The 16,013-nt window shown below is 41.5% G+C and overlaps 1 non-coding gene across 1 annotated transcript; it reads right to left on the bottom strand.

The window, feature by feature from the left end:
- Positions 1-2,478: 2,478 nt before the first annotated feature.
- MIR9338-3 (microRNA mir-9338-3) lies at positions 2,479-2,585 on the bottom strand. The gene has a single exon (NR_130583.1). It is a non-coding gene; the product is annotated as a microRNA mir-9338-3 (primary transcript).
- Positions 2,586-16,013: the final 13,428 nt, after the last annotated feature.

Genomic DNA, 16,013 nt, shown 5'->3' with positions numbered 1-16,013 from the left:
TGTGGGGTGCCGTGAACTAAGATAAGTGAGGGGGAGGGGGAATTCTTTAACTAACCTGCCTATTAGTGACTTTTTTGTTGCTGAATTTCATTGGCTAAATCTTCAATTGAAGGCTGGTATTTTGTACACTTCAGGCCCAAGCAAGCGCTACTAACTTCATCTGTCAACCTGTTTCTTTTGTTGGTTTTGATATTATTTAATGCTGAGAATAAGGCCTCACAAAAGTATGTAGAGGGAAAAATTGTGAGTAAAGCCATTGCTATATTTTTCAGGGTGCTAAAAGTGTCTGGTAGTCGGTTCCAGGCACTCCAAATTTCCTGTTCGTAGTGGCACTCCTCTTGATTCTCCAAGTGGCACCTTTCCAGATTCTCAAGCTTTGACCTCAAGTTGACAAACACCTGAGCCCAGATACTGTCTTAAAATTCTGCAAGTTGCATCTCCAAATCATCCATTTGCATCCATTGGAAACCATTTAATTCAAAACTACTGTAGACTACTACATCAGGATACTTAATTATTTTCATGGTCTGTTCTAGACTCCTAAATTGACTAAATCTATCACTAAACTGGTCAAGTAACGAGTCTAAAACATGCTGGTACTTCATATGCAAGAGTTCCATTTCATTTTGTACAGCTGCACTGGCCTTCTCAAAATACTTTGTTACTCGAGGAAAATACTTATAAGTTTTAGTTTCTACATCTCGCTTGAAAATTTTAACTTTACTTTCAAAAGCTTTTATGTATCCAAACATAACGTCAATACTTTTGCCAAAACCTTGTAACTTTAAGTTCGGTTCATTAATATGAACAGAGAGATCTGTAAAAAACATCAGGGTGTTGACCCACTTATCATCATTAAGCTGAGGAAAGTTTCCCAGATCCTTATCATCAAGAAATACCTTAATTTCTTCAAAGCACTCCACAAAGCACTCAAGAACTTTGCCTCGGCTCAGCCATCTTACATTATTGTACATCAGCAGTCCACTGTAGGTGGAATCAACCTCCAGTAAAAGTGCCGAAAATTCTCGCTTGTGAAGGGGGCGAGCAGCTATTAAATTAACTATTTTTGTAACAACTGACATTAAGTTGTTTAAGTCGGTGAATCCTGCCTTGGCACATAAAGCCTCCTGATGGATAATACAATGAAAAGGCACAATCGGATGTCCAATAGCTCCTGTAAACAATTTGACAAATCCGACTTTTTTCCCCACCATATTTGGTGCCCCATCTGTAGTCACTGACACAACTTTAGAGATATCGATGCTTAGGTCTCGAAATGTATGTATAACACCCTTACATATTTCGCTTCCTGATTTACTTGTTGACACTGATACTAACTTCATCAACTCTTCTCTCATTGTGAGACCATCAGAATATCGACCAATAATGGCCAACTGAACATGTGATGTGACATCAGTAGTTGCATCAAGAGAGATCAAAAAATATTTACACTTCCTTATGTCTCTCTTTAATTGATGTTGTACGTTTGTGTTCGGTCTCATTATTCAGTCTTTTATGATATTTCTACTGAGTGGTAACTCAGATATTCTCTTAATAATTGCATCTTTATTTTGCATATCGTGAAATAGAACTGGTGCACATCTTAGGAGAATTTCTTTAATAAATTCTCCCTCACTGAGCGCTTTTCCATGCTGAGCTATACAGCGAACAATGCTCAAACTTGCAGATGTTAAATTTGTAGAGCCTTTCATAAATTTAAGGATGGAATTAGATTGGCTCTTATAAAGGGGTAGCTGCCTGGAAATGTATTCCTTCCTTTCATCCTCACTTTTTTCCAAGAGCTAGGAATGATTAGTTTCAAAATGTCTATTTATATTCCACATTCTGCTTACTATCGTTTCAGTACATAGAATGCAAAATGATCTGCCATTTTTTTCTGTAAAGCCATACATCTCGGTCCATGTCTCTTGAAAGGGTTGGCCACTGCTACTACCACTTCCTTTACTTAACCTTAGTTTTTGATATTTTGGGTTCTCCATCAGGGGGGCAGTGACAGAAGATAGAATTATAGATAGCTTGTTAGGCCTGCAGGCAATTAGGGGTTAACTAGCCTAACTAACCACAAAATGGTGCATATAACTGTCTTTTAGGAAAGGGCAGGGTTAATAAGCAGAAATAGGGGTTAATAAGGATGCATAACAGTAATAGTGGTGAAATGGAGTCTGCACACACTATGGAGCAAGATGGTGTTAATTATGTGAATTAAAATGGCTGCCGCTATTTCTAATGGCGGGAAACGGCACCCATAGCACGCCATAAACCCTCGCCTCTCCCAGCCTCCCCCTCACTTATCTCAGTAATGATGGATTAGAAATCCATGACACCCCAGAACAGTAGATAATGGTTGCTGTGCTTAACTGTTATTTGGTTAGTGGTAATGGCAGGGCCCCCAGAGATGCGTCCCCACTGTGTTCCACTGCTCCCTGCTCTGCCGGCGGAAGTGAGGGTAAAGATCTCGGCTTAACCGGAAGTCCCAGAACTAGACGCTCTGTGCCGGACTTCTGTTGTTTTGGCCTACAGACCTCCGGCACAGAGTGTCTAATAGGGGAGGATGAAACATTTGCGACTAGAGTCTTGGAATTAGAGTCTAACTCCAAGACTCTAGTCACAAATGTTCCATCCTCAGGAGCAGCAAATGTTTGTTTCATCCTCGGCATGCGGCCGTCTCAGTGGCCGTGTGTCATCAGAAATGGCTACGCGTGTCAGTGCTGATACGCGTGTCATAGGCTCGCCATCACTGTACTAGGGCCTCAAGCAACACTCCTTAATAGCAAATTGTGTGTTTCTTTCTTGTACTAAACACATTTCCTCTCTGGGATCCTAAATCCCTATAAATTATTTAAAAGTACAGTCATGTTATAAGAGTCAGAAAGTGATTTTGTGCTTTATTTGTTATCAGGTGGCAATGAAATTAAGCAAGGTACCTATGGAAACCAAAAGGCCAACTGAAAACCAGCTCATCCACTGACCACATCTTCCTTTGGCTAGTTTAATTGTCTTTACAAGCAAGATTCCAGTGATGGGCACAAGGATTGCTGAGTGTGTCCTGTGCAGCAGGTCCCGTTATTCCTGTTTCTCCTAGTCCCTCATGTTCACCTGCAGGCCCAGGTTGCCGCCTAAGCCCTTTTCAAAGTAGCCTGGATGTGTGAACTCTGCTGAGAGTCTATGAAGAAGAAGGTTCTTTGTAGAGGAACTTCTTTAGAAGTTGAGTTCTAAAGATACCCCAAGTGCTCTTCATAAGGTGAGGACTTTGCTTAAGAGACCATCTCATGGCTGCTGGGGTGAGGGTGGCAGGCTCACCACAGGGTCTCCATCTGGGGAGATTTGATAGGTAGAATGCTGACAGTATTCTCTTTTCTGCCAACCATTAGTCCTCCTGACCCTCCTATTAGGCAGAAACAGCCTTAATTTTCTATTCTGTAAAGTAGGAATAATAATAACCTACTTCAGGGTTGTTTTCCTCTTGAGAATTGAGCTGTAAGTATCTCTAGCTCTATTCTTATCTATTCATGTGTCCTCATTTGAAGTCTGAATCAACAGTTCTCAGAATAATTCAGATTTGGGTGTGTGTAGCAGGTGAGGGTGGCAGAGACTGGTCAATGGTTCAGAACTTTGTGGAAAGGTTGGAGCTGTCACATCAATTGTCAGCAGAGGTGTGAGAAGCTCAACCACAGAGCTGTGCCGGGAGGGTGAGCTTATGCCCATGACTCTGCTCACCAGAGAGGTGATGAGAAGTACTGGGACCATAGGAGAAAAACTTCAGGAGCACAAGGAGAGAAAAAGATGGGGTTTTCTTTTTGGCCCATAAGTCTCTGGGGAAAATAGAAATCACAAAATTGACCATTATGTAAGTAGTTATATCATATACCAATTTTCAAATACTTGTGAGATCAATAAAAAGAGAAAGGGAAGGAGACCACATATAATCTGAAACTAAGCCATAAATAATGAAAGTACCAGTTACTCCCAGAGAGTATCTGTTTCTAACTGACTTTTCGTTAGGGCTAGAATGTATAAGAAAGCACAGCAAGGCCAAAGCAGCAGTTACTTTGTGTGAATAATAATTGAACATTATAGGATATTTCCTTATTGACATATTTGAAAGGCCAAGTGCTAACTGAAGTCTCCTTATCCTTGAGATTTATTTAATGGCTCTATCTCTGTTCTGCATTCTGTGGAAGGCCAGTGGTCCCTCAGAAGTCTTTGATTACTCAGGTCACAGGACTCCACTGGCCACTGTTGGCTCCTACACCAGCACTCCTTGAGTTCACAATCTCCCTTGAGTCTTAGTTTCTACAATTGTCCTCATGATTCTCCTCTATACAGATCCAAATGTGGAACTCATCCCTTTTATGTGAATCCCACATCCCAAAACCATTGCCCAAGATATTAGGTGTATTATTAAATACTATAAGTTCAGTGTGAGAGGGACTGAGAGAAGGTGTGCTGACGCCAACCTGCATGCTCACTTCATCTTCTCCCTCCAGCTTATTTCCAGAGCCCCTTGCCCTCCTTCACAGATATAATTTCTCTTCCCTACCTCACCATTCTCAGCCCCACTCACACCTCCTCACTTATTTTTGCATTTGGCCCCTCCCTCAGCCTTGACTCCCTACTCAACTGAGGCATTCCATTTACTCATTAAAAACTCTATGTCCCTGCTAAAATGATTGGCTCTCTCCTCCACCAACCTCTGTAAGTACAAAGAAAATGTATATTTTCCCATCAATAATATCAATTGTGCCCTATCTCCCTAGAATTTAGACATAGAAACCAAGCATTAACTTAACAATTTTTTGGTTTCTTCAGAAAAATAAAATGAATACTATTTAATAATGCAGCAACTTATTATTTATTCCTAAAGTAACACTTGCTCTGCCATATTCACTTTAATATGATATGAAGGTCTCTGCTCACTCTGTCTCCTCAATCCTAGCCCCTTCCTTCCCATCCCACCTCAGGCAGTATCCTCTTGTTCCCTCTTCTTCATCCATCAGAATACCATCCTGCTAAGATGAAGGTCCATAAGTTTTGTCTTACGTTTTCTTTGTATATTGTTCCAGGTCTTATATTTAGGTCTTTGATCCATTTTGAGTTAGTTTTTGTACATGGCGACAAATTGCAGTCTAGTTTTATTCTTTTGCATGTGGCTTTTCAATTTCCCCAGCACCTTTTATTGAAAAAGATTTCTTTTCTCCATTGTATGTTTTTGACTCCTTTGTTGAAAAGTATTTGCCCACATATACTGTGGGTTTATTTCTGGGCTCTCAATTCTTTTTATTAGTCTGTGTGTCTGCTTATGAACCTTGGTCTGAGGGAGGAATTTATAAATTTTATCTCAAAGGGAGAAAAAATTAAAATAATTAAAAAGCTTCTGCAGAACAAAAGAAACCAACAACAAAATAAAAAGGCAACCAACCAAATGGAAAAGATATTTGCAAATAACACCTCCAGTAATGACTAATTTCCAAAATATATAAAAAACATACAACTCAACAACAAAAAACAAATAACCCAATAAAAAATGGGGATAGGATCTGAACAGACACTTCTCCCAGGAAGACATACAAATGGCCAACAGCTATATGAAAAAATGCTCAACCTCACTAGCTATTAGGTAAATGTAAATCAAAACTACAATGAATAGTTTACCTGTTAGAATGGCTATTATCAACAAGACAAGCAATAACAAGTGTTGGAGAGATTGTGTAGAAAAAGGGATCCTCATTCATTGCTGGTAAGAATGTAAAATAGTGCAGTCACTATGGAAAACAGTATGGAGGTTCCTCAAAAAATTACGAATTGTTACCATATGATCCAGCAAACCATCTTCTGGGTACCTGCTCAAAAAAATTTGAAAACATTCATTTTCAAATATATATACCCCTATGTTTATTATAGCATTGTTCATGGTGGCCAAGACATGGAAACAACCTATGTTCTTCTATGGAGTATTGGATAAAGAATATGTGATACAATGGCATAATACTCAGCCATTAAAAAAGATGAAGTATTGCCATTTGTAACAATATACATGGATCTTGAGAATATCATGCTAAGCAAAATAAGTCAGACAGAAAAAGTCAAGAACCATATGATTTCACTCAAAAGTGGGATATAAAACTGAAAGCAACAAATGAACAAATGAAACAAGACAAAGAAACAAACAAAAACTCATAGACACAGGTAGAAGTGTGGTGGTTACCTGAGGAAAAGGCGTGTGGGAGCAGATAGTAAAGGGTAAAGGGAGTCAAATATATGATAATGGATTATTTGACTTTGGGTGACAAACATACAAAGCAACATACAGATAATGAATTATAGAATTGTACACTTAAAACTTATATCATGTTATCAATGTCACCCCAACAAATTTAATTTTAAAATACCGTTCCACCAACTCCCAGGTTATGTCTGCCCTCCATGAAGACCACAGGTCTCCCATGCTAGTCCTGCTGTTTGTTTTCTTGTACTCTTTAATTATTTCACACATCTTTGTCTTCTTTATTTTGAATGAACTGCTTATGGCAATGAAAATTTTAAGCCTTAAGGTCACCTGAAAATACACACAACAGGAGTAATGCACCCCTGAGTAAATGACCCCACTGATCCAAGTGTCAGTTTCCTCACCTACAAAATGGAGATAAAAATAGTCCCTTCCTCATAAGTGATGCTGTAAGGAATAAATGAGGTTATGTTTCCAAGAGCTAAGCACAGTGTTGACACATGGGAAGGTCTCACTAAATGTCAGCTTTTATTATGCTGTGAATGATGATCAAGATGAAGGCATTGACTAGGCCAAGAAGATGAAAAACAAAAGATCAAATCAGTGATTGGTCAAGCCAAGGAAAACTCATCAACTCAGACGGTTACTACCTGAACTATTGGAGATCAGAAAGAAACCTGGTTGTTAGTTTGACTTTTTAGCTTGTCAGCCTTTGATAGCTTGTTTTACAGACCATATGGTTTCTTGGAAGATTGTTCTAGCCACAAGAAAGAGCACAGTGTGTCCCCGCTACACACTGGAATAGAAGGGGAATTCTTTCACAAGTCATTGTAATTCCCCAAATTAGAAACTTGACCAAATAGCCAGAAGGTTTAAAAAAGGGGCCCCTCCTTGTCAGCCATGGCAGCCTTGCTGAGTTTCACACAGGGTATCACTCTGAGCTTATGCTGTGGCATAAACTGGCATGTTACTCCTGTCCTGACTCAAGAAACCACTCATGACCTTCTGACTCACCAGCACCTCTTCCTGCAGCTTCTCGGTACAAGTCCCTTCCCCTAAAGGCTAGCCAGTGATAAAACTTATAACCAACAGTTATTAAGTATGTACTAGGTGTCAATTGCTATGTTATTATATCATGACAAGATTCATAGGAGGTGCATACATCTGCTATCCCATTTTTACAGAGGAGGAGACCAGGTGGTGACATTTGGTTAAATTGCCCAAGATCACCTTTCATAGATAGTAAAATGCAAACCCAAGCTCTTTGGCTCCAAAGTTCACATTCTTAACTTTGGATCATGGAAACAGTAGATCTCAGCCTACATAATTTAATGTTAGAATCAGTATTATAGTTAACAGATTAAATAAGTTCATATGTAGTATGATTTGAAAGGTAGAAATGTCTCTTTATTTATAATAATCAAAAAACAACTAAAATATCATTCATATTTCTGGAAATTCCTATATGCTCATTTCTTTAGATCAACATATTAAGGCCCTTTGCAAAGGTTATCTTCTCAGGAAGAAAATGATATCTATTAATATGTACTATGTGTTGGGTAAGTGTGCCAAGGTTCTTGGGTGATTCTTGACTACATCAAAGTTTGAGAACCTCTGTCCTAAGGGAGGTCTCCAGACTCTCTACCTCAACCATCGCCCCATGTAGCCAACTCAAACTCTCTCTGTCCTCATTCCTGAACTCAACACTCACTCTTCCTATAATATTACAATATCTCTGACCAGCCAGCCTTCAACTTAAAACCTTTTTTGTTGTTGTTGTTCAAACCAAACTGATGAATCTCAGAAGGGCCAGAGGGGAGGAAGAGATTAATCAAAGAATTTATATGCATATATGCATAGTCCATGGACAGACAGTAGTGTGATAGGAATGGGGGTGGGGGGTGCAATGGAGGGGATCAATAGGGGGAAAAGGGATAACTGAATACTTTCAATAATAAAGATAAATTTTTAAAAATAGATAAATAAATAAAATAAAAGTCCAACCAGATTATCTCTGAGTTCATTCTAGTCAGTGTAGGCAACATCTCTCCATCACTGAGCTGCAAAACTCAGTCATCCTGAGTTCTCCCTCCAACTTGAGAAAACCAACTAAGTTCTATAGATTCTGCCTTTGGGATGCTCCTTGAAACAGCCTTTTTCTACTTTCCACTCCTGTGGCTTTATTCTTGCTCAAGAGCTCATTCAACACCTTTGTTCCCACCCTGCCCACCACCACCACCACCACCACCACTAGGACCAGCTGGGCTGACAAGTCCTGTCTGGTCTCCCAGTCTCTCCCTATCTTTGCGCCTATCCCCACACTACAGCTCTGATCACATCATTGCTATGAATGTGCAAAGGCTTCCCACCTTTCAAATGCTCTATCACTAAAGTTTGTCCAGAGCGTGGCTCTAACTTACCCCCCTATGCCATCTTTTCCAACTCCCAGGTAAGCCCTGATGCTTCCTAACCCCACCACAGCTCATATGGTCCTCTCATTTATAATGATCTTTCCATTCTCTCCACATAAACATGCCTTAATTTTTATTGAGACCTTGCCCAACGCACACTTTCACCAGTATTGCTGGGTACTCTTGAGCAACTCTGTGCCAGAAAAGAAAGCAGGCTTGGGAGTGGGGCATCTGAACCTGAATCCAAGCCTCCACTTAGCTGGTGGTGGTAACAAAGAAGCCAAATCTTCACCATGGGATTAGAATGGAGGGTTAGGGAATGATGGAGTAATGGAATCAGGCTGACTTGGGGGCCATAAAGACATGTGTCTGAATGTCAGTTTTGCCCATTGCTAGCTACATGGCCACAGTCAGAGTCTATGAACAGTACTTTGATTTTCTCATCTGTAAAAGTGGAATACTATTTCTTTTAGATAACCTTTATGAGAAGAATTAATAAATAAAGTGTTGAGTACATGACTCTCAACAGTAGCATTTATTCTTGTGTATTTAGTCTGCTTCCCATCCTACAAACATCATACACATTTACTGTGATTGCCTTCACAGCCTTTTGCACCGCCCTTAAAGAGTTTATCTTTCTTTGCCATGTTTTCTACTTATTTCAAGATTTTCTTTTCTCTGGACTAAACTCCAAGCCTGCTGACCCAGGAGCTGTTTCTTATCTACCTTTGTATCTATTGTAGAAGCTAGCACAGTGCCCAACATGCTCAAGAAATGTTGGATTTAGTTAAAATTGAGGAGGAGCCCTGACCAGTTTGGCTCAGTGGATAGAACGTTGGCCTGTGGACTGAAGGGTCCCAGGTTCGATTCCGGTCAAGGGCATGTACCTTGGTTGTGGGCACACCCCCAGTAGGGGGTGTGCAGGCAGCAGCTGATCGGTGTTTCTCTCTCATCGATGTTTCTAACTCTCTATCCCTCTCCTTTTCTCTCTGTAAAAAATCAATAAAATATATATTTTTTTTAAAAATGAGGAGGAAAAGGAGCCCCAGGCAGGTGTGGAGGGCAGGAGGGCTGTCCTTTGAGGCACTGCAGAGGGGACCTCCAGGACAGCCAGGGGGCAGAGTTAGAACAGTGTACACCTGAGGGGCACAGAGTAGCTGAAGATCAAGTGTTCCCTTCACCATCTGCCCCCATGGAGGTGGTAAGAGGCTGTGCTCTGAATGTGGTACAATGTTCATGAGGGGGCAGAACCTTTGGGCACCCAAAGTGAAGTTCAAGTTTGAGTTCTGCCCTAAGTAGCTCCCTGAGTCTGACTTCACTCATTCATAGACTAATAAGAATAATGTTACTAACTCCAGAGGGTTTCTGAGAAGGTTAATTCTATGTGAAGTGCCTGCATAAATATATCCACCTTTGAGTGTAACAACTGAGAGGTTTGAGGGAAAATGACCAAAGGGAACGATTAGCCTAATCTCTAATCCCATAGAACCCACCACACTACACCATCTCTGGTTATAGGAAACCCCTTCACATTCCCTGTCCTCCCCTGGGCTGTCAACACAGGTGCCAACGCCTAGAAGTGGTGGTCTAATCACATGCCATAACCCTCTGCATTCACACTCCCATAGGGCAAGAGACATGTATCTGTTCTCTGAGCAGGTGTACTGGGGAGCAGGAGGATGCAGGGGACACAGGCTGCCATCCACAATACTTAGAGCCCAGAGTGAGCTGAGAAGTCCAACAGTGGTCATTGCCAACTCATTGCCAAGTTAAGCCGGAAGGAAGCTACAAATCCAGGCTTGTCTGACTCCCAAACCAAGGCTCCCTTCCTGAGGCCACACTGCTTCAAAGGTGAAGAAGACATAGTCCCAGTTCTTGGGAGTCTCTCAGTCTAATCCCAGCTTTCAACGAAGAAATGAACTAACCGATTGATATGATCAGAAGGAAGAAACATTGCATTCCCTTAATGACCAAAAATTAAAACCAAAAAAGCCCCCAAAGCCTTTATAGATAGGCTGTCTCCTACCAACTCCTATAAGCTGAAGAAATACTTCCAGCCCTTTTAGTCTCTCTTCTAAGCAGAGGGATAAAGACTTGACAAAAATCTCTCCCCACATCTGTTGTCCAGCATCTGTAATTTTAGGGGAAAAGAGGAATGGGCAGAAAAGGATACTGCTCCCTTGGGAGTTGAATTCAAGCTTAGGAAACTGAACAACTTGAGCCAAGAAGCTGTATGGAGTGAAACTCATAAATCCCATTATACAATGTAAGTGTATATGGTGTTTTATGGTCTGGGAATCTGATTTTTTTTTTTAGTCAATTTATTTAAACTAAAAAACCACAAACAAACAAAACAGCCTGTGCATTCCCTACCCCCAACCTGCAACCACCAACTGTTCCTCTCTATCTATGAGATTGGTTTTGCTTTGTTTTTTAGATTCCCCATATAAGAGAGATAATGCAGGATTTGTCTTTTTCTCTCTGACTTATTTCACTTTGCATAAAGAAATCTGATTTCTTAAAGGGAAATGCCCCTTTTTAGCACCAGCCAGCCTACAAAGGGTGGCTGCAGCACCTCACTGCTCTGAGGGGCTGTTAGGGGCCAAGAGAAAGACCATGGATTCCCCTGGGGGCGGGTGTAGGCTCACGATTTTACACTGATCTGTTAACTTCAGAGAGAGAGTTTACATGGGACCCTGACTTTCAGCATTTAAGACCCTCACCTTGGCACCAGTTACTTTCTGAGGGCACCAGGCTGGAAAAAATAGAGGCCTCTGGTGCTTAAATGGGCAGCTCAGAATAGAATATTAGAACTGAAAAAAACCTTGAAATTTAGAACCTGAGGCCTGGAGAGGTGAAGGAACATGCCTGAGATCACACAGCCAGCTAATGGCAGGAACCAAATTGTCTTAGCAGCGACTCAACACTCTTTCCACTACATCAAACTCCAGAATTATACTTTCTACCATTGGCAGAAATGAGGAGGCTCATGCATGGATCTAGGTAAAGCCATGCAAAACTTGCTTTACCTTGAGCCACAACACTCCTCACCCTCCTCCCAGAAGTCTGAGGCCATCCCTTCCTAGCTGGTGCAGTGGAAGTCACATGCCAACATCCTTGAGGAGAACCACCTGCTCACTTGTTATGTTTCCCAGGCCCCCTCTCACCTCTCATTTCTCTTCCGTCAAACACCAAACTTTGTAGGGAATGGGAATGGGTGCTGGGAGGCATGGGCCACTATCCTGGGGCCCAGTGTGATAAGTTAATAGTAATTGAGCAAAGGTAAAATAAAAGAATGAATGAATCACCTATATTTTCTTTTTACAATCTACATGAATATCCTCCCAAATTTATAAAAATGAGTAACTTTTAATATATAAATGCAAGAAAAATATTTCACTTCTATTATAATATATAACTTCTTCACATATTAAGATTATATTTTATATCCTTAAATATTATTTTATACATTTGGTTATATTGGTCCTGTATTTCGTTACATTTATTCTTAAGTATTTTCCCCAACTTTTAACAAATTTCAAACTTAGTTAACAGATAAAAGGAAGACCTCATATACCCTTTATTCTAGACTAGAGGCTCAGTGATTGGGCTGGGCCGGCCCGGGGAGAGGGGCTGAGGGTGATTGGCCAGCTGTGCCCCTGGCCAAACTCCCAGTTGAGGGGACAATTTGTACATTAATCTTTTATTATATAGGATTGGTCAGTTGTTAATATTTTGCCATATTTACTAGTGCTTTCTCTCATACACACATAAACCATTTGAAAGTTAGCTGCATAAATCAGATCACTTCACCTCTAACAATCCTGCCTGTACCTCTCTAAGAACATTTTCTTACATAACAACAGTACTATTATGATGCCCAAGAAATTAATGATATAAAATTTCTTAAATGTGATTTAACTCAGAGCACAATGTGTTGAGAGAAAAGGAAATGTTCACAGCCTAAAAAAGTTTAACCTCACACTCCTTCAATCTGATTGACTTGAATCCCAAGGTCTTGATTTTGCAATAGTGCACGTTTGGGGTTCTGCCACGGCCTTCATCACATCCTTCCCACCCTGCAGACATTGAACTTCTCACATCTTATGCCAGACACTCTGAAGAAACAGGCTTAGGTGAGGCTACATCCTCACTCATTCAGATTCTAGCTTCTAGGCCCTCAGCCTAAGTCATGAAATACTAATATTAGACAAGCTTTACAAAGGGCGGGAAACTGGATGGAAAGCAAGACAACTCTTGCTGATTTGGAAAAAAAAAAAAAGAGCTTATATCCATTTCATGGAAGCCTGGTGTTTTGAATTCAAACACAGAGCAGAGTTCATGAATATGTATTTTCCACATGAATCTGCATTTATTTGCTCTGTCTTCAGAGGTGGCATTTGTAATCCAGGGTGCTAGCATTTCTCCCAGGTTCCTGTAAATTTCCCTTTGGGGTCCACTTAACTGGTTGTGGGAAACTATAGCTGAGTGATAAGGAGACTCACAGTGATACCAAAAGAAGAGAAAGAACAAGCATATGGAAAGCACACAAACAACTTACATTGAAAATGGCCACAAGAAACAGGAAACAACGGTAAGTCATTTATAAAGAGAAATAGACGAGCAACTTTTTAAAAATTTAACAAAGTTGCCAAAAGGGACAAAGAAGTAACTTGTGTTGGGACACTTCTATCTTTTAATGTCCTTAAAAAAGATATCTCTAGTGACTATAGGATAAATAATATGCTGCCTGGCAAAGGCTGTCTGTAAAGCTCAATCAAGGGACTAAGGAACAGAGATGAGTTTGCCACCTGCTGCACTGAAGTACTCAATTTCAGTTATTTAAATGTAAAAAGTGGCATCTGGGGAGAGAAAACACTTTCTGATAAGAAAGGAAACCTAATATTTTCGAAACTAATAAAAATAGTAAAGAGTATATAATTCCCAGAGCTGAAAGAGCCACATTACCAAAGCAAGTGAAGACTGGTTCCGTATTTGTAAGATGACTAACAATAACAAGAATCAAATGAATGAACTTCACACGTACACTGATAAATATGAAACTTCAAATATGAAACTTCTACTTTGCGCTTATTTGGCTCCTTTCTTAATAATTTCCCATATTTGTCTCAATATTTTCCTCAAAAGAAAAAAATATGCAAGTGCGTCTAAACGATAATTAGTTGGCATCGCTTTTTTTTTTAATTTCTTTATTGATTAAGGTGTCACATATTTGTCCTCATCCCCCCATTCCCATCCCACACCCCTCCCCACGGATGCCCCAACCCCCTGTTGATCTTAACCATTGGTTAGGCTCGTATGCATGCACACAAGTCCTTTGGTTGATCTCTCCCCCCTCTCCTCACCCTCCCCTACCCTCCCTCTGAGGCCTGAAAGTCTGATCGATGCCTCCTTGTTTCTGGTTCTGTTCTTGTTCATCAGTCTATGTTGTTCATCATTTCCCCCAGATGAGCGAGATCATGTGTCACTAGAAATATACTTATAAGAACTGAATGTGAGAGGAGCAATAATAGTTATGCTGACAGGCAAATGAATCAGTCTGTAGTGAGTTTCTTTCTGGACCAACAGTTCTTTTGAGACCCAATTTCAATGTACACCAGTTCCTTATGTGTACATGTCAGCACTGACTTTTCAGCTCTGGATGGTGGACAAATGGTGGTAATGCAGGTCCGACTCTCTCTGGTTTGGTCTCGGCCAGAGCCAGAGGCACGGCTTCACCCAGACTCAGGGGCGCGTGGCCTCACCCGGACCCAGGGGCGCGTGGCCTCACCCGGACCCAGGTGCGCGTGGCCTCACCCGGACCTGGGACCCAGCCTCACCCGGATCCAGGGGCACACGGCCTCACCCAGACTCGGGATTCAGCTTCACCCGGACCCAGGGGTGCGTGGCCTCTCCCAGACCCAAGGGCGCGTGGCCTCACCCGGGCCCGGGACCCGGCCTCACCCGGATCCAGGGGCACACGGCCTCACCCGGACCTGGGATCTAGCTTCACCCATACCCAGGGGCGCGTGGCCTCACCCGGATCCAGGGGCACACGGCCTCACCCGGACCCGGGATCCAGCTTCATCTGGACCCAGGGGCGTGTGGCCTCACCCGGACCCAGGGGCATGTGGCCTCTCCCAGACCCAGGGGCGCATGGCCTCACCCGGACCCAGGTGAAGTTGGCATCTCTTAAGGTAGAACCTATTATAACAGTATTTTGTAATGGCCAGAATGAAAACATCGAAGGATGCATGCACACTAAAGCTTTGAATCAATGTCCATGCTGCAGGCCTATTTTTTAAATAGGTAAACAAAGTTTTAAGAACCAAAGGAAGAAAAAAGAACTTTAAACCTAATGGATCTGTTGAGAGTAGAAATATCGTTTATCTATTTCAATAATAAAATGGACATTGAAAACAGTGGAAAACGTCATAATGATATATACAATTATACAATTTGCTGTCTTTTTAAATTTTGTTTGTCTGAGATCACACACTTGGCTTTCCATGTCCCTGTGTGGCCCAGGGAGTGGACATTCTGAGAAGTCTTACATGGGAAGTTCCCTTGCCTCCCTTCCCTCATACCTAAAGGCACATTAATTAGATACCTGCAGCTAACAGGTGTGGTTCTAAAATGAGATACTTTTTACCCCTTGCATTTTATTAAAAATGTGAGAATATAATTTATTTTGGTGAAAGACTGCACAACAGTGGTTTAGTAGGAAACACTTTAGAATTAAGCTGCTGCTTTACTATTCATGCTTGTATTCTTTTTTTTATCTTTCTTTTTAAATCTTTATTGGTGAAAGTATTACACATGTTCCCTTTTTTCCCCCATTGACCCCCTCCACCCTGCACCCGCCCCTCCCAGGCCTTCACTATTGGCTGTGTCCATGGGTTATGCATATCCTATCTAATAAAAGAGTAATATGCAAATTAACCATCACTTTGCTACACCCACAAGCCACGCTCATCAGCCATGCCCACCAGTCAATCAGAGCGAGTATGCAAATTAACCCCAACCAAGATGGCTGCGGCCACTGAGCCAGCAGGAGGGAGGCTTGGGTTTCCCTGGCGATAGACGAAGCCAAGTTTCCACACACCCTGGTGGGCCCAGGCCTCCACTCAAGGGTATAAAGTTTCAATTATAGAAGAAAAATAAACAAAAATGGCGGCAGCCATGGAGCTGCAGAGAGCAGGAGGCTAGGGTTGCCCTCGGCAATAGAGGAAGCCAAGTTTCTGCAGCCCTGGCCAGCCCAGGCCTCCGATTAAGGCTACAAAGTTTCAATTATAGAAGATAAATTAATTCCAACAGAAATGGCAGCAGCCATGGAGCAAGCAAGAGGCTTGGCT

This window comes from Eptesicus fuscus, chromosome 9 (genome assembly GCF_027574615.1).
Source record: "Eptesicus fuscus isolate TK198812 chromosome 9, DD_ASM_mEF_20220401, whole genome shotgun sequence".
Taxonomy (NCBI): Eukaryota; Metazoa; Chordata; class Mammalia; order Chiroptera; family Vespertilionidae; genus Eptesicus; species Eptesicus fuscus.
This window is presented reverse-complemented; position numbering and strand designations above follow the sequence as displayed.